We start from the raw sequence: 24214 nt of genomic DNA, 5'->3' as shown, positions 1-24214 counted from the left end.
AGGGTTTGGAAAATTACAGGTGATTTGGGGGTGCGGTCTAGAGAAGGCAGGGTTTGGGGAGGGCCTCAGTGGGGTCTAATTCCATAGTGTCCACACTCTAAAGCAGCCGTTTTCTCCAAGGGAACTGATCTCTGTAGTCTGGAGATCAGTTGTAATTCTGGGAGATCTCAAGGCCTCACCTGCAGGTTGGCAACCGTACTCCAGCCCTCTAAATGTGGGAAGACAAGACGCCAATGAGAAATAAGGCTAGCATGGTGGTGGAGGAAAGTGACATCAAGTGATAGCTGACTTATGGCAACCCCTGCTGGGGTTTTCATGGCAAGAGACGAACAGAGATGGTTTGCCATTACCTGCCTCTGCATAGGGACCCTGGTCTTCTTTGGAGGTCTCCCATCCAATTACTAACCAAGTCCGATCCTGCTTAGCTTCCAAGATCTCATGTCTTGCCTGGGCTATCCAGGGCAGGGCCAAGGCTAACATAGTCAGAATAATTAGACAAAGGCAAAGAAAGAAGTTATGAGGTGAACATTCTTAAATTTGGGTGAACACCAAAAGCCTCCCAGAAAAGGCAGATTTTGAGGAGAAGGTTGAAAGAAGAGAGGGAAGCTACCTCATATACAGGTCCAAGGGAGGGAGCATTTCTAGGCATAGTAACAGCGAACAAGTATGGAAGCCATTTATCAGATAAAGTCTGATAAATTCAATTGATAAAGTCATGCTGGTGGAATAACCATTTCTGGGTTAAATACACGCTCATAACAGTTTTAGCAACAGCTCCATATGTAAAATTCTGTCCTAATGGATTCTTCTGGGCAGTTATCATGGATCATAAACTCCTTGGGGGCAGACTGATTCTTGCTGATAATAAGTGAGGACATTTCCATCCCTTCGAGGGAATAAACAATTGCTTCCAGGAAAAGGTTTTTGATGCAGTGTAAGCGAGGATGAAAGCAACAGAATTCACCAGGTCCCGGAGCATGGAGCCTCTTGGAGTTGCCAGGGGTAGGAGGATGGTGGACTCCCAGGGAACCCGTCTCTTTAGAGAAACGCAGTTGCATCAGCTTATTTGTGTAGCTTGGCAGGCCTTGGGGGAAAGCCAGGCTCAGCCTTGGCCACTGACTGGCTAGCTCTCTACCTCCGAGGAGGAGAGGAATTCCCGTGAGTGTACAGGGATGGCCAGAAAGCACTTCACCATCAGGCCATTTTTAAAAGCAGCTGGCAAGAGGTTGGTAAGGCGGCACATAGCCATCCTCCACAGGCCATGAGAGAGGAAGCCAGCAGGGACAAGGGGTAGCTACTCCCCTCCCTGCCTGGTTCAGAGGCCACTGTGATGGCAGTTGTGGGCAACATCAAGCAGGTCAACACCAGTGGGGCAGGGGAGGCCCTGAGTTGCCCCCCCCAGTTTAAAAATGCTGATGGGAAAAGGTGTAATTAAAGCTGTGTTTGGAACTGTATCACCTCACTTTACCAGAAAGTGGAATTCAGCCAATACTTGTTTTTTGTGCGACTACTCCACTCCATATGCAATTGTTTTAAAAGACAAACCAGTCACAAATCATAGAATCATAGCATTGGAAGGGAATTCCAGGGTCATCTAGTCCAACTCTCTGCACATTGCAGGAATTTCAGAACTACCCCCACACACACACCCACACACCCCCAGTGGCCCTTGCTCCATGCCCAGAAGATGGCAAAACGCTGTCAGGATCCCTAGCCAAACTGGTCTGGGGAAAATTGCTTCCTGATCGACATTAGCCTGGGCATGTAAGAAGGGGCCATGAGAACTAAGCACTGATGTAACCCTTTCTGCCCTCCCTCTCATGATCTGCCCAGGTTCACAGAATCAGCATTGCTGTCAGGTGGCCATCTAGCCTCTGCTTAAAAACCTTCAAAGAAGGAGAGCCCACCACCTCCCGAGGAAGCCTGTTCCACTGAGGGATCCCTCTAACTGTCAGGAAGTTCTTCCTAATGTTTAATCGAAAATTCTTTTAATTTCAGCCCATTAGTTCTGGTCTGACCTTCTAGGACAACAGAAAGCAACTCTACACCATCCTCTATTTGACTATCTATAATCATATAGATCAGTCATAAATAAATGCTGTGTTTTAATAAAATCCCAACCTTCGGTATTCATCTAAGTAGTGATGCTAATAACTGCTGATTGGTTTGAAGCTGTAACATCTCTGCACATGCAGTTTTGCAAAAACTGGATGCAAACATGTTCAGTAGCCATTCATACCTGTTCAGCATAAACTGAACAGAGCAGGTGAACAGCTCACATATGACTGACACCGTTGAACACCATAAATTCAATTGTCAAAGATGTCCATGGCAAAATTAATGGCATCTCTCCGATGGCATCTCAGCTCTCCAGTCTATCTACTCTCCCTCTGTCATCTTGATTAAGCTCTTTCATACCTGAGGCCTCTTTCTTTGGCTGGCTCTCTTCTTACTTGTCTACTCACTCACTCCAAAGCTTCCACATGGAAAGCTCTTCCTCTTGTTTCCCATCTGTCCACCAGAATCTCTCAGAAAATTGTCCTTGATCTTTGTCTACGCACTGTCCTTGGGAGACTTCATAAAGTGGCTTAAAGAACTAATTATATGCTGATGACACCCAGAACTACCTTTCAACCCCTGATCTTTCTCCATCCATCCAATCTGGCATTTCCAGTTGCCTGTCTGATATTTCTACTTTGATGTCTCATCACCTAATTCCACATGTCCAAGACTGAACTTCTCTGGTTTCCTCCCAAGCTTTCTGTCATGTCTGCACCCCTGCATCCATGCCATTGTTCTATGTATTCTATATGTTCTCTGTGTTGAACCATTGCTAATGCTGTACCTTGATTTCATTTTGCAAGTGCTCTAACCATAACTTTTGTTTCTCCCTCTAGCAGTCTGGGAAAGCAGCTGCCTTATCTTTGAAGCTCACAGGAGTGACCTTGCACTGTCTGAAATGTTACAGTTTACTCTCATGCATTCCTAGACAATTTCCCATGCAACACTGTGGTCTAACTGGGAGGGGGGAAATGAGTGGGTATTTAGAGTTGTACTTTCCTCAAGTTTCTATTCCCATCAAGGAAGCATGTACTACTGAGATGCTTTTTGCCTCTGAGTAACTCTATGGACATATATATGGAAAGGATTAGATTTCTGAATAAAACCATTTAACCAAGAGCTTGGACTTCTTGTTGCAATGGTACAGGGACCTGTCGACCATATCCTGTCATCCATAGCCTGACACCTTCCTTTCCTCGTATGCTCTCCATATTCATTGACAACATCATGGTAGTAAAGGAATAAAGCCTTGGCTTTGTCGTCTCTTACTGTTCACATTTAATCAGTCACCAATTCATCAGTTCTCTCTTTACAGCACAGGAAAAAATGAGTCCTGGCTGTCTCCTGAGCTAAAACACTGGTTCATACTCAACTCTATCTAGTTCTCTGCTGCCAAAACCCACTCTTCCCTCATGTTCTATTTAATGCCTCTCCTTTACACTGTTCCTGGATCTAGCACCAGCCACAGAACATCGTGCTGCAGTTCTCGCACAAAATCGCACTGGGAAGACGCTGTCATTCCGGGAGCTTGGTGCGACGTTCCATGGCTGGTAAGCAGTGTGAAAATGGCCACATTGTTCTCATCCTTACTTTCAGAGCCCTCCATGGTCTTGCTCAGCCTCATCTCTCTATGCGCATATACCGATGCAACTGCCCACAGGGCCATTTCAAGGTATCTGTTACCAAGCCTCCTGCCACATGGGACTTTGTGGGGCCTGGCCAGTGGCAGTCTGGGCCCAGGAGGAAAGGCCAGTCCATCTTCCATGCTGCTGCTGATTGGGTGCAAGCAGAGCCTTCATGCCCTTCAAAATGTGCTGCCTCAAGCAGTCACATGGGTGGCTTGTCCAGAGAAGAGGCCATGCCTTCTCATGACCTTCACGTGTCCTCAGCCATCTGAAAGTCTTCTGCTCTCTCAAACAACTCAGTAGTTTCTGCCTTGCTTCTACAGTTGTCTCCTAGATCACCTGCATGATATCTGTCATTTCCCTCGAAGCCCACCTCGAAGCCCACCTTTTCCATGAAGACTTTGGTCAGCCTCTTAAACCTCTTCCCCACTGAAACTAAATCTAAGTGATAAGAGTGGAGCATATTCTCTTCCTACCCCCACTCCTTCTCCATTTGTTGAACCCTTTAACCTTGGGACAGGGACCTGTCCTCCTTTCACTCTGCCAAAGCACCCTGCATGTTGACGATGCCATATACACAAATAAATAAACCCACAGATCAAAGTTCTGCATCATCTAATGTCACCTCCAACGCATAGCTTCCCAATAGAGTCAGTTCACGCATTTGGCTGGAAGTCCAGGCATTCAGGAGATATCACATGCTGTACAGGTGTGTGGGCCTTGACTCATGCTGAGCAGACGCTGGTCTCTGATCCCATGTTATGAAATATTTTTGAACTGAAAGGGACATCAGTTGAGGCGGGATGGTAAGAAAAAAAATTATTGTTATTATTATTAATGTTATTTATAGTCCACCTTTCTCACTGACACTCAAGGTGTGAGATCAGTACAGTTAATTTCAAGGACATTTCCATAAAGAATGCCATAGGATAAATAAACACAATTTTACAAAGACATAACATTAGTAAGAATCCAATACAGAATTGAAGAAATGCTGAAACCGAATATAAGCAACTCTAGGGCTGACAGACCACATGTAGCTCATAGGAGCACAGGTAGTATGTAAGGCAACATAGTGGTGAAGTCTATGGTCCTTAACTCATTAGCAAAGCATCTGAGAGCCCCTCCCGACAATACAAAAGCCTTTTTGAATCATTCAGTTTTGCATTGTTTGTGGAAAGCTAGGAGAGTGGGGGCACTCCTGACCTCCTCAGGCAGGCTGTTCCACAGGACAGGGGCCACCACAGAGAAAGCCCATGTATGGGCTGCTGTTGATTTCACCCATGTGCAAGGTGGTACCTGCAGGAGACCCTGGTCAGATGAGCGAAGCTGCCATGGAGGAGCATAGGGAGGAAGGCAGTCCCATAGGTATGCCAGGCCAAGGCCGTAAAGAGCTTTGTATGTGATAATCAATAACTTGAACTGAGCATGGTAGCTGACAGGTAGCCAATGGAGTGACTGCAGAATGGGGGTGATGTCCATCCTCCTGCTCGCTCCTGATAGCAGTTGTGCTGTAGTGTTTTACACCAACTGTAGTCTCCTATTCCATTAAGCTAGCAGTTCTCAAGCTAGGCTTGGCTCCCCTGCCTGCCACTGAATTAAAAATGGACTCATTGGTAGGGGCTTTAGTTAGACTAGCCAAGACAAAGCCTGGTTTATCTATGGTTGCTGGTTAAGAGACTTGCATCGAGTCCTCCAAATAAAGTGCCTTGTCCCTCTACCCCCACCCCTCATAGCAATCACTCTTTTCTTGGTCCGTCATTCGCCCTTCCCTGTGGCTGTGAGAAATAAGCATGGAAGGTTAACATGAGCTCTGTTTGTTGGGCCCTTCCAACATCTATCCAACCTTGGTAAGGACTGGGGTTACCAACCTCGTGGTGGGGCTGGGAGCTCTCCTGGAATGACAACTGATCTCCAGACTACGAAGATCAGTTTTCTCTAGAGGAAATGGCTGCTTCAGAAGGCAAACGGTATGGCATCACTTCTCCCCTGAGCTCCTTTCCCTCCCAAACACCACCTTCAAATCCCTAAGAATTTCCCAAGCCAGTTGACAATCCTGCTATGAACTGAGGTCTTCCCTCAGAAATCTGCAGACTCACCTAGGAAGACTTCATCTTCAGATGTTGGAAACAAAGCTTTAAAAAATGGGGTGGCTTATCCTTTAAAATATGGGAATCGGACAACCCCCGGCTCTGATCATGGATGATGCTTTTGGACTGCGCTTACTCCCCATTCACCACTCACTGCAGCATGTTAGCAGCTACGATGCTTCCAAGCTCCAGTGTTCTCTCATCTGGCCTCAATGTTGAATTGCCTTCCCTGCCATTAGAAGCAAGAGGCCTGTTACCGTGGAGTGCTGAAAAGGATTTAACTTCCATCTGGCTTCAATGGGTGACAAGGAAATTCGGACCATTCCAGTACTGAGGGCCCCTAAATAGCGCTGTTCCCCAGTGAAGTGGGGGATGTACTGCAATGATTCATACCCCGTCCTCCCATGGACAAAACTATATTGAGATAATAAAAAAATACGTGCTACTCTCACTGATTCCTGACTTATAAGGAGTGTCCCACAAGCCGCGAGGGTTCTCGGTTTCTCTTTTGACTGGTTTTTGGACAGAAAGCACATCACAGTAATTCATAGCCCACTTAGGCTCTTCATACAGCAATGGGAGAAATGTTTAGTGTTTCATTTTTTAGTGATGATGCAGTGCACGCCGTGGTTCATCCAGCACAGCACTCCCATCACGAGAATCTGGACTTGACCCGAAAGCTGTAAATCAAGCTCTAAGTACGGTGGTCCTCATTGGAGTCTGTTAAATCTTTACTTCTCAGTCGTTATTATCAAAGACATCCCACATGCATTACTGCCGCCCAAGTCATATTTCATTGGCCACAGCTGGTGTTTGCTAAGAACAAGTGCAACACTAGAGCCGGTCTCAGCTCTGGAACTGTGCTGGAAAACTTGATGGGAAAGAGTAGGAATCTGACCTTTGTCCAACCAGCCTGTTGTTGCTGCTGCTGCTATATGGAGATCTGGTAAATCTGAGGTCTCCAAAGATGGCTCATAGAAAGTAGACCCAGCACAAGGGGTGTAAGTTTCTTGGCGCAATAGAAGAGGATGACGGGGGGACAAATCAAAACATGTGCAATGACTGATTGGTTAAGGTAGTGATTCCTAGATTGTGCTAGGGGGCACTTTAGTGTGCAGTGAGGGGGGGTTGAAGTGTGCCTTGGGGAAAAAATACCACCATTTTGGATGATAATTGGAAGTAGGGAGGCCCCAGTCAACAATGATTTCTCATTTCTCTATCAATATGGGCTGTGACAGCATCCTGAAGGGCCAAGAAAGAGATCCTTTGATGTAGCCTTGGCATTATACGCAACAGGCATGGAGGAATCCAAGAACACCACTCTCTAGAAAGCAAGGTCCCATCTAGGGTTGCCAACCTCCAGGTGAGGTCTGGGGATCTCCTGGGATTACAGTTCCTCTGGGGAAAATGGCTGGACTCTATAGAATTATATCCCTCTTCATCCAAACCCCACCCTCCCCCAAATCTCCAGGAATTTCTGAGGGGAAAGGGGGGACTGCAGTGCAGGGAGGCAAAATTATCTGGGCTGTCTTGTAGTTGCAGGGAGAATGCCAAGCTGTGCTTGTTCTGGAGCCCATCAAGAAAATACACCTTCATCTTTTCGAAGGTACGAGTGAAGCTTGCATCCCGAGTTAAGTGGACCCAGACTGCCCTCAATACAATAACAATTTTCATTCTATAAATGCTTTTCATATTTATAAAAAAAATGAAGCTTTTTCTACTGATCCATCTAATCCAGTATTATCTGATTGGACAGGCAGTGTTGTTCCAAGGTCTCAGGTCCTGCTAGCTGGGATTATTTAATTGATGATGCTGGCAATGAACCTAAATTAAGCATCTGCCACTGAGCTATGGCACCCTCATACGCTTCACATGCACGTTTCTGCAATCCATACAACAACCCAGTGGGAAAGGTCAGTGCCCCCCGCATACCAATGTGGAGCAAATTCTGATAGACTGCAGCTTGCTTAAGCCCACCTGGGAAATTCATTGAAAAAGTGAGATTTGAATCAGGGACTTTGTGGTTTACAACAGCCTGCTTGCCAGTATAACAACAACAACAAGTCAAGATCTTATGGGATTTCAGAATTCAAACTGATTGGCACCTTGAACATAATACACCAGACATAACAGTTGTGGAAAATCGAAAAGTCTGGATAATCAACACTGCAATTCCTGGGGATGCCAGAGTCGAAGAAAAAGAACAAGAAAAATGATTAAATATAGAGATCTGGCAATAGAAACCACCTGACTATGGAAGAAGAATGCAATAGTAGTCATCAGGGCACTTGGAACCATCTCGAAAAACTTTGCAATTGATATAGAAAAACTGCAGCTTTCTGAGATAACACCTACAGAACTGCAAAAAACGGTGCTACCTGGAACTGCGCACATATTACACCGATACCTGGCTGATACTTAGGTCTCCAGTGGAAACTTCTATCAGCTTAGCAAGGCCAATCAGTAATAACATGTGACCTCTGCTTATTATTGATTGTGTTTCAGATAATTTGGATGATGATGATGATGATGATGATGATGATGATGATGATGATGATGATGATGATGATGATAAAGACAACAACAACGACGACGATAACATTCGATTTATGTACCGCCCTTCAGAACAACTTAATATCCACTCAGAGTGGTTTACAAAGTATGTTATTATTATACTCACAACAATTACCCTGTGAGTTGGGTGGGGCTGAGAGAGCACCAAGAAGCTGTGACTGACCCAAGGTCACCCAGCTGGCTTCAAGCAGAGGAGTGGGGAATCAAACCCGGTTCTCCAGATTAGAGTCCTGCCTCTCTTAACCACTAGCCAAAACAAGGTTTGTGTGTGTGTGTGTGTGTGCGCGCGCGCGCGCGCAATTGGTTATCTTGAATACTATTTATAAAATGCAAGCTGAAATATTGTAAATTGCTTTGTGAGAGTAATTATTATTGTATTGTTAGTTAGGTCGTCACGATTTTTTGTTTTGGCTACTGTTTCTCTCGTGACTCTCTCCTTTGCTGGACTGTCTCTTAACCACTACACAAAACTGCTGCACTAGTCCCTGTCTCTTGGGGGGAAAGGGCAAAAGGCTGAAGTATATTATTTAAAAGGGAAAAGGCACGTACTTGATAGTATTGGGAAGGGTTTTGCCCACCCTCTTACCTTCAAGATCTTCCTTCCCAACACAGCAGTGATCGTATGCCTAATACTGAATACTACAGCATGAATTTAGGAGGGTGCTTTGATAAAGGAAAATAGGTTCATTGTGCACTGTTTATTTAATGTATTATATTGGGTTTTTTTTTACTAAATCATTTCTAAATTTTGGAAACTGCCTTCACTCTTAGAAAGGTGGACTATCAATAAAGTGAGTTAAAATGCCACAAAAACAGTCGCATCGGCTCTTGTGCTTTTAACAGCAGCTTCCTGTGCAGAAGATCCAGAAATGAAGTTTTTAAAACTGATCATCTGCTAGTGCCAGCACGCCAAGTGGCTATTAATGACTAGACATGGGCACGAACAACAATACAAACAAAAAAAAGCCACAAACAGCCAATCTGCTGTTCGCAAACAAGCTGTTCGTGAGGCCCCATTCTAAATGAACAGGTGGTCATTGCAAGCCTTTTTCGTTGCTGTTCGTCAAGCCAGACAGTCTGGCACCTGCAATCAATTCCCTTGGCAACTCAGGCAGGGATTGTCTGAACTCTGTCTGAACTCCTGATGTTGCCCTGGAAATCCCAATCTAAGCCCAATTTAGCTTGATAGGCAGGTCTTCCTTTCAAGTATGCAGCTCCAAATTTGTTACAACAAGGGAGCAAGGAACAGGGGGGAGGGGGGCTCCCAGCTCTGGCTTTGGAGAGGGAGAGCTAACTGCTGTTGGCATTTTGATAGAGTGAGTGCATTGGATCTTGAATTTTCTTTGTGTGTGGTGGGATAAGGATCTATCCCTTCAAGTTCCAGGGCTGCTTCCAGGCTCTGGGCCAAGCTATTATTTATTATTGGTACCTTTCCTGCTGCCTGCTCAGGTCAGGTTTCTGGGAGTGGTGCAGTAGGGATCTTGACTTGGATGATGGCTGGAGGAGAGCCTGCTGGCCCCCACGAACAGCCAACCATGAACATGTTCACGGTTGTTTGTGAGTCCCTGTTTGTGGATGGCAATGAACAACTAACATTATGTTCGGTTTTTTTTCTGTTTGTGCCCATCTCTATTAATGACACAGCTGCAGGGACCTGTGGGAAAGTCTTCTGCCCTTGATGTTGGCTGGTCATTGTTCAGAATTGATAGAAAGACACTTTCAGCTCAGCGAGGGATAATTTTGCCTTTTAATCCTTTGACTGTATATTCTAATAATTTTGTTTCATTCGAAATATTGCTGTCTTGCCTGTAGAATGTTCATCCTTTTTTTTCCAGCTGTCTGATGGCTTGAAATTGTTCTCACTCAAGCTGCTTTCCCAAATGCAAGGGCAAAGATCTGGGGCCCTCTATCTTTTTCTCCCACAGGACAAAAGCAGCTAGGGGTGCCAGCTCCAGGTTAGGAAATTCCTGAATATTTTGAGGTGGAGCCAGTGGAAGGCAGAGTTTGAGGACGGCAGAGCATAATGCCACAGCCTACCCTCCAAAACAGCCTGGCCCGCGGCTGCTGCACCCTGCCAGGGGCACGTGGTGGCGACGGCGCGGGGCTGGCCAGCTGCAGCAGCAGCTGCAGGCCAGGCATGCCAGCTCCGTGGTGCATGCCTCCACGCACCGCCCCAGCCACCCACCGGCCAATGGGCCCGGCTTTGCTGTGTGATGATGTCATCACATGATGATGTCATCACACAGTCTGGGGCACATGCACAGGGGGGTGGCCGCAGGCGCCAGAAACCCTGGTGCCAGCAGTGCATCTACTACTATAGCAGGGGTCTCCAATATGGTGCCTGAGGATATGATGGCACCTGCTGACTACTCTCTTGGTGCCCACCAAGTGTTTTTTGAAAGTGGATGTGGTCTAAGGATGCCAAATCCCTGGTTGGGCAAGGTATTCCTTGCCCTAAGTTCCCAATGCCCAGTGTTTCTCCAAGTGGCACCGGGGGGGGGGGGGATTGAAAAAACCCAGCAATGGAGCAAGTGTGATGATGATGTCATTTCCAGGTTTTCCCTAGATTCCTAGAGCTACTCACTGTCACTTTTGGGGTTTCCCCAAAGTGAAGTTATCATGCCTGCACTGCCACTCTCCCATGTCGCCATCAACAGCTGTCCTGCCAGTTGCCAGACTCATCTGGGCAACCCTAATGGGATAGGTGGGGCTCTTGCCCAGCAAGGCTTCTGGTTGGACACTGAAGTGCTGATTGGCTGTGCAGATTAAAATGTGTTGGTTGTATTCTCCCTCATCCCTCTTTCCCAATGTATTTTTTAATTGTGTCTCTTCCACCACCGTGTGCCAGAATTCCAAAGGTGCAGGCTCAAAAAGGTTGGGGACTCATGCACTAGAGACAGTTTGGTGTAGTGGTTAAGAGCAGCAGGACTCTAATCTGGAGAACTGGGTTTGATTCCCCACTCCTCCGCTTGCAGCCAGCCATCCTGGTGTAATCCTGTTTTATTCCCTGACATCACCTTCCCCAGCTACAGAGCAAAGATGACAGAACCAGCATTTCTCAAGGCAAACCAGCATTTCAGTGCTCATCTGCAAGCTGAATCCTTGATTCACAAACTAACCATAGCTAAAATAGGCCAGATATTATATCTGAACAGAGCAGCTCTTTTAAAGAAGATGGCACAAATAGCTGAACCAAGGCTGTTTGCACACGTCATACCGGCTGTGCAAAATCGTGCAAAACTCCTGGAATGACAGTGTCTTCTGGGCGTGATTTCCTGTCATAACTCCGGTTTGTGACGCAATTCACGCCACAAACCGGAGTTATGACAGGAAATCGCACCAGGAAGATGCCGTTTTTCTGGGAGTTGTGTGCGATTTTGCGTGGCCAGTAAGATATGTGAAAACGGCCCAACACACAAGTATCTCTCGCTTCTCAGGATTTTGGCTAAGATGAAGTGTAATATCATTGTGATTCCCACATTCTACTTCCAGAGAAGCACCCAAAGGTAACATTCTCAGGATTAAATATCTTTCACCCACAGCAAAGTTTTAATGTATCCCGAATGTTAAAAGCAAAATAATACCTTACTACGCAGGTCTATCTAATCCCACATTATATTTCAGACAGGGGCTTGCTAACTATGTGCTTCTGGGTGTTTACAATCACACCAGGAGAGTGATATCCACCCTCTGTAGCGGTTCCCCATCTTCTTCTGGTGCCTCTGACCATACAGGTTCCATTTAGTTCTTGTGGCACCATCTGTGAATTTGTCTAATCCCCTTTTGAAGCCATCGAAGCCAGAGGCCGTCATAACACCTTGTGAAAAGGGATTCCTTAAGTTCTTTAAACATTTTTATGTACCGTTACTTTCTTTTGTAAGCCCTTTTGGGTGCTTTTATTTTTTTTTGGCTTTTCCATAAGAAGCAGAATACTTCAATTGCTGCAAATTGGAAACCTGACCTTCTGTGTTGTGGGACATCAAAGCAGTGGAAGTCATGCTGCTTACAGCAATGCCATGTGCTTCTAGGCCATGGAAATTGGCGTGCCTTAATGATCGAGTTAGAGTTCCTTCTTGTATTACATTTTCAGACTGAGGTGCCGGCTCACACATCTTGAAAATGCATTCAACGGTAATGTGAGAATTAACCAATGCTCCAGCCTACCTGGATCAAACCATAATAGCTGGTGATATAAGGGCTGCCTCTCGCATTACAGGCAATGTTACTCCTGTTTATAAAAATATATCCCAATGAGGGCATAGAGGTGCTCAAAGAAAAGGAAGAACCTCCAACCCACTCTAGTGATTTCCAGACACTGTATCTTCAGGGAGCCATTTCCACACCAAATTGTCTTCTGAGAAATTCCTACACATTTGCCACCAAGACTCGTTGCATTGTAGAGGACTCAGGGGACTATTCTAAGGTTCCAACTTCCTGCTAGTCCTGTAAAGTTTAACTGTTGCTTTGTAGGAATCTAGAATATGTTCTAGAATTGATCCAGTTCTCTTTTGTGGCTATGCATTTCAAGAAAAGACTGGAAGAAATTTTGAGTCAACTAACTTTCAGAGAAGATAGACTTCCTTTATTTGTCTTTTTGCACCTTCAATGATTCCATGTTTTCCAAGATATTAAATTTACAGACTGTCATTTGTTAAGAGAGAACTAGTACAAAATGTTCCTTAGATGGTATTCTACTCCCAAAGACATTGGGAGAATTAGTAAGGATTATAGTGGACAGTGCTGGAAATGTCAATGCACGGAAACAACATTCTATCATATGTGGTGGACATGCAAGAAAACATGAAAATATTGGATAAAGAACATGAAGAGATGCAGAAGACCTTTAAGCTTAGGTCTGAGCTAAATCCCAAAAAATATGCTATTAAATATTTTACCAAATAATGTTACAAAAGAACAGGGAGAACTTTTCCGGTACATGGTAACAGCAGCAAGAGTGATATATGCAGCGTAATGGAAAACAGATCTGTACTCTGACAAATTAACTTATTACGTGCCCAATAGACTAATAACTGAATTTTGGGGAAAATGGAAAGATTTCTTTGATTACTTAGGTTAAAACTAAGATAAATTGGGGCAGTTTGATGCAAGATAAAAAGATAAAACACAGGAGAAATGATTAAAAACGGATGATACTAAAGGTTGGGTATAAGCAACTAAGGAGAGAGAATGAGAGATATTAGATAATTTAGTTGTGCAGTTATATATTCTGAATGTATCTTTCTATTAGCTTAATCTAATTTTAAATGTAGTGCTTGTATAAGTTTCTATGCACTTCTTATTGTTATATATTATTTTTTTAAATAGTTTTTAAAAAATTCATGTTTTGTTTTTTATGGGCTGGGCTACATATAGTAAACTATGACAGAAATCATGGTTTCGATCAGAATGTAAAAGGAAATTGTATATGCTTACAGCTGTGATTTGTATTGGGACCATGTGGAAAGGCAAAAAGGAATTTAACTCTTTAAGCTTCTCATGCTCCCCATGTATTGATTAGGGCTATTTTATTTCATTATGAAGGAATAAAAATAACATTTCCAATAAAAACCTGTCTCCCGCCACTTTAAAATGCGAATAACTTGGGGAGTCTGATTAGTAAAAGCAAGCAGGTGTTAGGGTTATTAGCTTCAGGTTGGGAAATCCCTGGAGATTTTCAGGTGGAGCCTAGAGAGGAGCTTCAGTAGGATATAATGCCATAGTCCACCTTCTCTGTAGTATGGAGATCAGTTGCAATTCCTGGAGAACACCAGGCCCCTGGAAGTTGGCAGCCCTAGTGTTAAAGAATTTTTAGGCCTTCTTTCATAAAATCTTGCTCTGAGCATACATTCAAGCTACTAGCACACAAAATATGTAAACAAGTAAGATAGGCCTTGCTCTACTGTCAAAATCCTGCCTCTGGGTGAGACAGGTCACTGAGCAATGTCTAAACATTTTTTGGTTTTTCTAATGTTTTGGTTATTCTAATTAGATAAGTAAGATTTCAACCTTGTATGCATTCCTTCCCCAAGAAAATATTACATATATAGCTCCAGCTTCTTAAATGTTTGTATAATTCATTTGTCACTTAAGCGTGTCACATGTCATGTTTTCTGGGAAAATGCGTCATTCTGCATCATTTTGACAAGGTGCATGCGTCATTATGTCAGAGCTTTATCCTCACCTTTGATCTTTTATTCTGTAGGCAAATAGCAATTATCTTGTAAACAAACATCGGGAGTATATAAGATTCTCTGATCTGACTGGTCTTGACACATTTCTACCAATTTGTCATGGGCTTATCAATATAAAGAAATAAACAGACATTTCTTTGAAGATCACTGATTGATATCTTGATTTGTGTGAAGTCATTGGCTGAAAGAGGAGAACAAAATAAATTGCAGAGTCTTATAAATTAAACCCTCTTTTACCTAGTAGAAGCGTTAAAGCCCTTTCCCCATTTTCATGTGGCTTCAATCCTAATTGTGGATGCAAATGAGCCATTTACTTTTTACAGACTGACAGAAATCCATGATCGTTATCACAGCCGTTTGGGCCCTGACTCTGATGGCTGATTGACATTTGCTGGGGGCAGCCCAGACAAAAACACAATGAATAGATAGTCCCAGTGTGAAAATGTAAATCCACACAAACAGCATCTTTATATAAAGATTGCTCACCATGTGGGTACCCCAGAAATTCCTGAGTCGCTACTGGTGGCTTCCTGTTAGTGAAAAACTCTCTTCTTATTGCCAGTTTCTTAAATTTAAACAACACAGTAGGAATGGATAGGAAATTAGTATTTGCAGGTGTTGCAGTTGAACAGATGGAATCCAAAGTAAACATTCCTTGCTATATTCAATAAAAAGGAGAAGAGCAAAAAAAAAGCCTGCAGATGCAGCCGCAGCTTCCAGCCCAGACACACCTATGTGCATAGAGAGACCATGAATTTGGCACGGAGGGGGATGGAAAGCCAGCATTCATGAAACCAATGAAACCTTTAAATGAACAAATGGACCCAAATTAAAAGGAGGTAAAGATGGATTAAATTTCATTGAGGACATTAACACATCACATTCGGGACTTGAAAGGGTCACAGCTTCAGGTCAGAGGTTTACTGGGACAGCTAGATTCTTTGCTTGTTGTGGAAAATGCTGATGATGTCTAATCAGAAGCGGGAAGGGTCAGTAACCTCAAGGTGGAGACTGGAATTCTCCCATAGTTGCAACTGTTTTGCAGATTACAGAGATCAGTTCCTCTGGGAAGAAATGGCAGCCTCAGAGGGTGGACTCTATGGTATACCATCAAGTCTAGGAGAATCAGAAGTTCTAGAGTGATATTACATCCCTGCTGTTCTCTCTCTGCTCCTCAAACTCCACCTCCCCAGACATCACTCCCAAATATCCAGGAATTTCCCAAGCCAGAGTTGGTAATCCTAGATGTGGTCCCTTCTCACACACAGCAGATTGCACAGATGTTCAAGTTGTGTAACTTCCCTGATCCTCTAAGGGACTTGAGAATCCACACAAAGCACTCTCATACTTGTATGTGTGAGGGTATGAGCTTTCATGAGCCACAGCTCTGTGGCTCATGAAAGCTTATACCCCACCACAAATTGTGTTCGTCTTACACTTCAACATAGATATATAAGACATTGTCAGTGCCAGTAAACCAATCCCTAATCTGTTTATGGCCATTTTGACACATCTTTAAAATAGCGTGATACTCACGAAAGGCTGCCTGCAGCTTCCTAGAGTGATTTTTGACGTCATCCGTGATGCTGGCACTTTCATGGCTGCCTGTTTCCAATTGGTAAATGGATGGCGTCAAAAATCGTGGGAGGAAGCTGGCAGCCTTCTGTGAGTATTGCGCTATTTTAAAGATGTGGGGAAATGGCCTGTGTTGTGTTTCAGCATTGTTTTTCAGCTCTGTATTGGATTTCGGATTGGTTTCCCATTTCTGCTGTCCTTCCCTACTGTATTCTTTATTGCATGCCCAAGCCATTGATTGTATTGACTTACATTATGTAATCCACCTTGAGTCTCAGTGAGAAAGGTGGACTATAAATAACATTAAAAAACAAACAAATAAATAATCTGCCAATGGAAGCTCACTGGATGATTTTAGGCCAGTCAGTCTCTCTTAGCTGAATCTATCTTATAGGGTTGTTGTGAGGATAAAATTGAGGAAAGGAGAATGATCTAAGTTGCTTTGGGTCCCCATGGGGAGAAAGGTGGGTTATAATTAAATAGAGATGGGCATGAACCGGAAAATAGAAGTTAATTGCGGTTCGTGGTTGGTAGCGATTCACGAATCATGAACTGGCATGAAATTGCCCAGTTCGTGAACTGGTTTGTTTGGTTCAGGAATATGTCACTTCCAGAGCAGCAGAAGGTCTGCAGAAAGCCCACCCCCTATTGCCTAGGAAACTGATTGATTGGTGCCAGGCTGTTTGCAGTGATGAACCGAAAAACAAACCAAATGAACTGGCCTAAAATTCATAGTGATTTGTCACGGTTCATAATGAACCAAAAAAACAGCCCAGTTCGTGATGAACTTTGGTTCATATTTCAGTTCATGCCCATCTCTAGTGGATGGACCAAGTGGGCTGTGACATATTTCATGCTTCTAAGGGAGGGCGCTCTGTGAGGTCTGAGGTAGTTCACAAGTTCATCCTGGGAGAGATGGCCTTTCTCTGGCAGAGATGTAGGTTGTGTAGGGGTTAAGGTTGCCAGGTCCCTTGGGGCCCAAACCAGAGGATGGGAGGGTTGTGGGAGGTGCATGCGCGGGGGAAGTTTCCTTGCTGCACTGGGAATGACATCATTCTTGGTACGACAAGGAAGTGAAGGTCCCCGCATGGGGCTGATTTGATAAAAATTGGCCCTGGAGCTCCCAGGCCCATTCTTTGCACCCCCCACCCCACCGCTGCACTAGTCTAATTGCTGTCATGTCACTTCCTGGTATAACCCAGATGTAACTGTTGTAGCTCTAGGAATCATCAGAAACTCTGTGGTAAAACCATGAAATTCTACCATATTGTTGCAGTGATTCCTAGAACTATCATTGTCCCTTCTGGGTTGTGCCCGGAATAGACATAGGGACATCAATACCTCACACACACACCCTTGTCCCCGCCCTCCCTTTCCTGCTGGTTACCAGGCTAAATTTGTAGGACTCTCAGGCTGGGTATTCTTATTAAACAAAAGTAGCAAAAGCAGGCATTTTTCAGAAATGCAGAATATGCAACAGTAATTTCATAACTAAAACTTATTTCATGGTTCATGCGACTGGATTTTTGGGATGAGGAATTGTGGTATTAGCGTGTGTGTACGGCTGTCAGGTTGAGTGGGTTGGGGGCGGGGATGTGGGGGGGGGCAGTTTTACCGGTTATATCATAGAGTTTCCAGCTATTTCTAGAGCTATGACTGTCACTTCCAGGTTTCGCCTGGAAGTGACATCATCACGCCTGTGACACTGGTGAGTTTTAAAATTCTTCCCCATTGCCTGTTGGAGCCATAGCAGGCAATGGACACTTGAGATGGACGAATCCTATGCCTTAAGCAGGGGTTGACAGTAGGCTTGTCATTCCCCCACCCCCACCTGCCCTACGCACCTGGCCAGTAGGGGAGAGGGAAGGCTGGGGGGGGGGAGATGTCTTGGGCACTGGAGCGCTCTCTATTGTGCTGGAAATGACATCATTTTCTGGCGCGATGGGGGAGCACAAGAGCATGAGCTTTGCATGCGAATGGGAGCTATGTACCCTGCTGCGTACCCGCTTGGGTCCCTGGGGACTTAGTTGGCAGACCTCCATGTGCGAGCCAAGCTACAAGTGACGCCTGACACAGGTTGGATACTTGTCAGCTCCCCTCAAGTTTTGATGGGAAATGTAGGCATCCTGGTCTTGTAGCTGTAATGGAGAGCCAAGCTGCAAGACCAGGACACCTACATTTCCCATCAAAACTTGACGGAAGCTGGCAAGTGTCCAACCTGTGTCAGGCGTCACTTGTAGCTTGGCTCTGTGTGTGTTTTACAACATAATGCTCAGGCCCTGCTGAGAACTGACAAAATTGGGCTTCCTACCTTTCTGGCCATCCAAATGACTGTCATAGATATGTGAAGGAAAAAGATTAGTAACAGCTGTTCTTGGTTTAGTAACATTTGAGGTCTGTTTTTGCAAGGCGACGTGCTTATGTAACCAGGTACAGAGAGGAACCTCTGTAGGCTTCCCTTCACACACAAAAATATGATGCCGTAAGAGAATGTGTCTGGGTTGCATTTGCACATATTGTTCAAAACATTGTTCTAAAAAGAAAAGGCAGAAGTTGCATGGGACAGCACAGCAACAGTGTAATCCTAAACAAAGTTACACGTTTCTAAACCCATTCACTTCAATGGATACAGAGTGTATAGCTTCAGTTAGGATTGCACTGTTAGTCTCAGGTAGCTACTCTTTTTTAATGGGCAGCGTTCAGGGGGGGAGGCTATTTACTCCTCTCATAAAAGTCTAGCACACAGCAGGTGTGGAAATGGAAATGCAATTTCCCAGCTAGGCAAGTTTCCAACATTTTATGTGGTGAATCTAGGAAAACAACTGGAACTAAGCTAATGGTCAATAGCGATGGAATATTTCAAACGCAAAGAAACATTTCCTCCGTGAAGTCTGTGCTAAAAGTGGCAAGCTATCCTCCTCCCAATACCTGCTAGCATTCCTTAGCATGCTGAATTATTTTGTAGTGATGGAGAAAACACACATGCACAAAATTTCTGGAACTTTTTAGGCATATATGAGTCACTTTTTAAAGGAAACTTATCTGGAGGCAGTGTACAGTTGTAACTTCTTCTGATTGATGGAAGAGGTATGAGAACCTCATTACTATTCTCAGTCTATACGGATGTTTCTTCTATCTTGCTGTAATTTGTGGTCAAGCCACTTAGATTCTGGCAAGCATCTGTATCAGGAAAAACCAGGCAGAAAAAAAATAGTGCTTGCACAGATTTTCATATGGTGGATAGAAATACCTACTGGTTAGTGTCTATGCCAACCTGACCTGGATAGCCCAGGTGAGCCTGATCTCATCAGATCTCAGAAACTAAGCAGGGATGATCTGGGTTAGGAATTGGATGGGAGACACGAAGACCAGAGTTGCAGAGGCAGGCCATGGCAAACCACCTCTGTTAGACTCTTGCCATGAAAACCACACCAGGGGTCGCCTTAAGACAGCTATGACCTGAGGGCACTCTCCACCACCAGTGTCCATGCAACTACTGTGGTCAACTAACATACTTCATCCATGGTACAGTTCTATACTGATGTAAGGATGGGCAATAGTCATTTGATAAGGTAGAATACATGACAAACATGAAACAAATTTAACTGAGATATTTATTTACTTAGATAATGAATATCCTTCCTTCTCTATCGCCTAAGGCAGCGTACAAAAACCTCCAGAGTATAACAATAATATAATGAAACAGTACAAAGACCGTACAATTCTACTGAAAACAAGAAAACTAATAAATTCAATACAGTGGAATATATAACTACCTACAAAAGTTACTGAATTGGAGCTCAGCATTAGGGCCTGTGAATTCCATGTTCAATCAACTTCCTGAGGCTCAAAGGTGTGTTCAAAAAATGATGTCTTACACCAGGGCTTTTTTTCTGGGAAAAGAGGTGGTGGAACTCAGTGGGTTGCCAGCACAGGGGGCAACTCTTGGTGGGAGGTGGTGCCCCTGGTACCACATGCGCGCACGCAAAGTGCACATACATTCCCAGGACCAATGATGCCACTTTGGGTCAGCTGAACAAGGTTTTTTTTTTTTAAGTTTAAATCGTCCTTGGTGAAAATGGTCACATGGCTGGTGGCCCCGCCCCCTGATCTCCAGACAGAGGGGAGTTGAGATTGACCTCCGCGCCACCGAGCAGCACAGAGGGTAATCTGAACTCCCCTCTGTCTGGAGATCAGGGGGCGGGGCCACCAGCCATGTGACCATTTTCAAGAGGTTCCGGAACTCTGTTCCCCCGCGTTCCCCCTGAAAAAAAGCCCTGTGACTTACATGCTTTCAGAAACTTGATAAAAGGCTGCCTATCTCATCTCTATAAGAAACAAAATTACAAGGGGTATGAAATGCAGCCAAGACTTTGGCACAATCCGCATTACGGTCGAAAAAAAACCACAATAATGGCGATCGCGCGATCATGAACCGGCGGATCGTGATCGTCCATGGCCAATGATCCAGCGGTCGGGAGAGGCCTGGATCGGAGCAATCGGGCTTGGATTGGGGATCCAGACACTCAGGCGCCAGCAATCTATTCCCCTGGCAATGGAGCCAGGGGAATGCCTGAGCTCTGTTTGCCCTCCTTCTGTTGACCTGGAAACCCGAATGGAAGCCCAGCTTTCCTTGATCAGCAGGGCTTCCTTCCAACCATGGAGCAGCAAAGCAGTCACAAGTTGGGAGAAGACACCCAGGGGAGGGAGGGGGAAGGGGGTGTTCTGTAGCCACGGGCACTCCAATCTCATCCCTGCAAACCCTGATAGGCAGCTCTGATGGCCAAACACAGATAAGCGGCCAGACCCCCCCGCCCCCTGAAGGGAGGCGGCTCGTCGCCGCCTCCCCATGCCTGCCAGGCCCGGCAGCTGCCGGCACCACCCACCTTCCCACATAATATCAGCGTGCCCCGCTTTCGTCTCCACAATCCACGATCCACGGCTCGGGAACGGGAGATGATTGGCGTGGATCGTTATTTCGCGATCGTCGTTGACACCGATCCACAATCCGCTGGATCATTAAACATTTTTGGATCATGCCCATCTCTAGTCACAGGTCTAACCTGACAGCAGAGTGGCACTAAATAACATAGGTTGCTGATTTGATCTTAACAGGTGGGTGGGCTCTTATAGAGAGAGATATGGATTCCTGGCCCTGATAGCATTTCTACGCCCCAAACAGCAAATCCTACCTGCTACCAAATTAGAAACCACGTGCAGCTATAATCAGATATATGTTATCTGTGCCAGGTTCCAGTTATCAGCCAAGTAGCTGCACATTTGCTCTAGCTGAAGCTTTCTAATTGCTGTCTAGGGCAGCCCTACACACAATTGCATTGCAGTAGTAATGGAAAGAGGTACTTGTGTGTGGATCAATATGACATGGTCAGCCCTATCTAGGAAATGTACAAAATGGAGATGAAAAAAGGCACTTCTGACCACAGGAGCAATATATTTAATTAAACATAGCACAATCTATCAAGCCCCCTAAATCCTTCACCTAACATTACACAGGCACATCAGTTTCAAGATAATATTCCACCATGGTGGACCTTCCAACAAGCATTCTCTATAACAGGGTTCCCCAGCGTGGCACCCGTGGGCACCTGCTGCCACATTTACTGGCACCTGCCAAGTGTTTTCAGAAAGTGGGTGGGACCAGATGGGGCTTTTTGCCTAGCAAGGCTTCTGATTGGAGATGTTAAAGGTTGTGCAGATTTCTAAAAATGTTTTTTTGGCAGCAGCTCCAGAGCACATGGATCACTGCTTCACTGAAGGTAAACTGTACAAATGCAAAAAATATTTTTAAAGGCATCTTGCTAAATAGAGCTTCTACCTGAAATGTTGAAGATTTACCATTAGAGCCATTCATGACTTCACTTCCTGACATTTTATGGTTGGCTCTACCTATTGTGGCATCCATTTTACGGTTGCACCCACAACTAGAATTGCCAGTTTCCAGGTGGGTTCTGGAGATCTTCTGGAATTACAATTGGTCTCAAGCAAGACTACAAATATCAGTCCACATGCTGAGGTCCCTCTCCTCCTCAAGCCTCATTGCCCCTAGGTTCCACCCCCACAACTCCAGGAATTTCTCAGACCTAAGTTGGCAACCAAAATGTTGCAAGCAAAGTGATGCTCAAAATTCTACAGCAAAGAATCTTGCCATATACGGAACAAGAAATGCCAGATGTTCAATCTGGATTCAGAAAAGCGAGAGGCACCAGAGATCACATTGCAAATTTATGATGGCTGGGAACATACCAGGGAATTTCAGAAGAAAATCAGTCTGTGCTTTAGAGATTACCACAAAGCATTTGACTGTGTGGATCATGAATAGCTAGGGGTGGTGTTAAAAGAAACAGGGGTGCCACAACATCTAATTGTTTTGATGTGCAACTTGTACTCTGGGCAAGAGGCTACTGTTAGGACAGAAAAGGGGAAAACAGAATGGTTTCCAATTGGCAAGGGTGTCAGACAAGGATGTATATTATCTTCTACCTGTTCAACCTCTAAGCAGAGCATATCATAAGGAAAGCTGGATTAGATTCAGAAGAAGGTGGAGTGAAAATGGGTGGAAGGAACATTAACAATTTGAAATACTCAGATGACACCATGTTACTGGCAGAAAATAGTGAAGACTTGAAATGACTACTGATGAAGGTTAAAGGAGAAAGCGCCAAAGCGGGATTACAGCTGGACATCAAGAAGACAAAAATAATGACTACTGAGGAATTACACAGTTTTAAAGTTGACAATGAGGAAATTGAAATTGTTCAAGATTTTCTATTCCTTGGCTCAATCATCAACCAAAAGGGAGACTGCAATGAGGAAATCAGAAGGAGATTGAGACTTGGAAGAGCAGCTGTGAGGGAGCTAGAGAAGATCCTTAAAGATAAAGATGTCTCTCTGGGAACCAAGATTAAGATAATCCAAACGGTGGTATTCCCCATTACTATGTACGGATGTGAATGCTGGATGGTGAAGAAAGCTGACAGGAAGAAAACTAATTCAATTGAAACGTGGTGCTGGTGGAGAATTTTGTGGATACCATGGATGGCCAAAAAGACAAATAAGTGGGTTCTCGATTATATCAAGCGTGCATCCTCCCTAGAAGCTAAAATGACAAGATTAAGGCTATTGTACTTTGTTCACATCATGAGAAAACAAGATTCTCTGGAAAAGTCAATCATGCTAGGAAAAGTGGAAGGCAGTAGGAAAAGAGGAAGACCTAAACCGAGATGGCTTGACTCAATAAAAGAAGCCACGTCCTCCAGTTTGCAGGATCTGAGCAAGTCTGTTAATGATAGGACGTTTTGGAGGTCTTTCATTCATAAGGTCACCATAGGTCAGAGGAGACTTGACAGGACATAACAACAAAAGTTGGCAACCCTGGCCATCACCTGTGTCAGAAGTCCAAAGGCACTCACAGGCTGAAAAAAGGCTGGGGATCCCTGCTCTACAGTTTCTGCCATTTTTGTCCTCATCCCCTGGATGAGAGCTTCCAGGAGCCATTGAAGGACAGAGACAGCAGGCCCTGGTTGCTGTCTTAAAGAGATATAGAGTGGGACATAGGGATGTTGCTTCAATGGTCCAGACCAGGTCTGAAGACCAGTTGACAAAAGGCAAGGGAGGAGGTCCCATTCAGGTAGTCTTGGATCTCATCTGCTACCACCTGCTCAACTATCTTGCTTCCAAAAGGAAGATTTAAAACTAATTGGCCATCTCCCAATTATCAAAAGTTTTTTTTTCAATAGGAGGTAGATCACTATTATTTATTTATTTATTTTTATTTATGTCATTTATAGTCCTCCTGTCTCACTGAGACTGAAGGTGGATTACACAGTGTGAGATTAGTACAATCAATATCAAGGACATTTCCATACAGTGTCAAGGACATTTCCATAAACAATGTCATAGGGTAAATAAACACAATTTTACAAAGACATAGCATTAGTAAGAATCCAATACAGAGTTGAAGAAATGTTGAAACAGAACATAAGCAATTCTCGGGCTGACGTTAGACAACATGAAGCACAGGTAGCTCATAGGAGCACATATTTAAAACAACAGATAGTACATAAGGCAACATAGTGGA

The 24214-nt window shown here is 44.5% G+C and overlaps 1 protein-coding gene across 2 annotated transcripts in view; it reads right to left on the bottom strand.

Moving 5' to 3' along the window:
- NTF3 (neurotrophin 3) overlaps positions 1-24214 on the bottom strand; it is a 109693-nt gene that overhangs the window by 42273 nt on the left and 43206 nt on the right. Inside the window, exon 1 of one of the 2 annotated variants that reach the window (XM_055000517.1) lies at positions 4282-4342. The exons of the other annotated variant lie outside the window; for it this stretch is intronic. The gene's annotated coding sequence lies outside the window, so the exon portion shown is untranslated. Of the gene's footprint in view, positions 1-4281; positions 4343-24214 lie in introns of those variants that run through there. 2 annotated transcript variants of the gene reach the window in all.

This window comes from Eublepharis macularius, chromosome 16 (assembly GCF_028583425.1).
Source record: "Eublepharis macularius isolate TG4126 chromosome 16, MPM_Emac_v1.0, whole genome shotgun sequence".
Taxonomy (NCBI): domain Eukaryota; kingdom Metazoa; phylum Chordata; class Lepidosauria; order Squamata; family Eublepharidae; genus Eublepharis; species Eublepharis macularius.
This window is presented reverse-complemented; position numbering and strand designations above follow the sequence as displayed.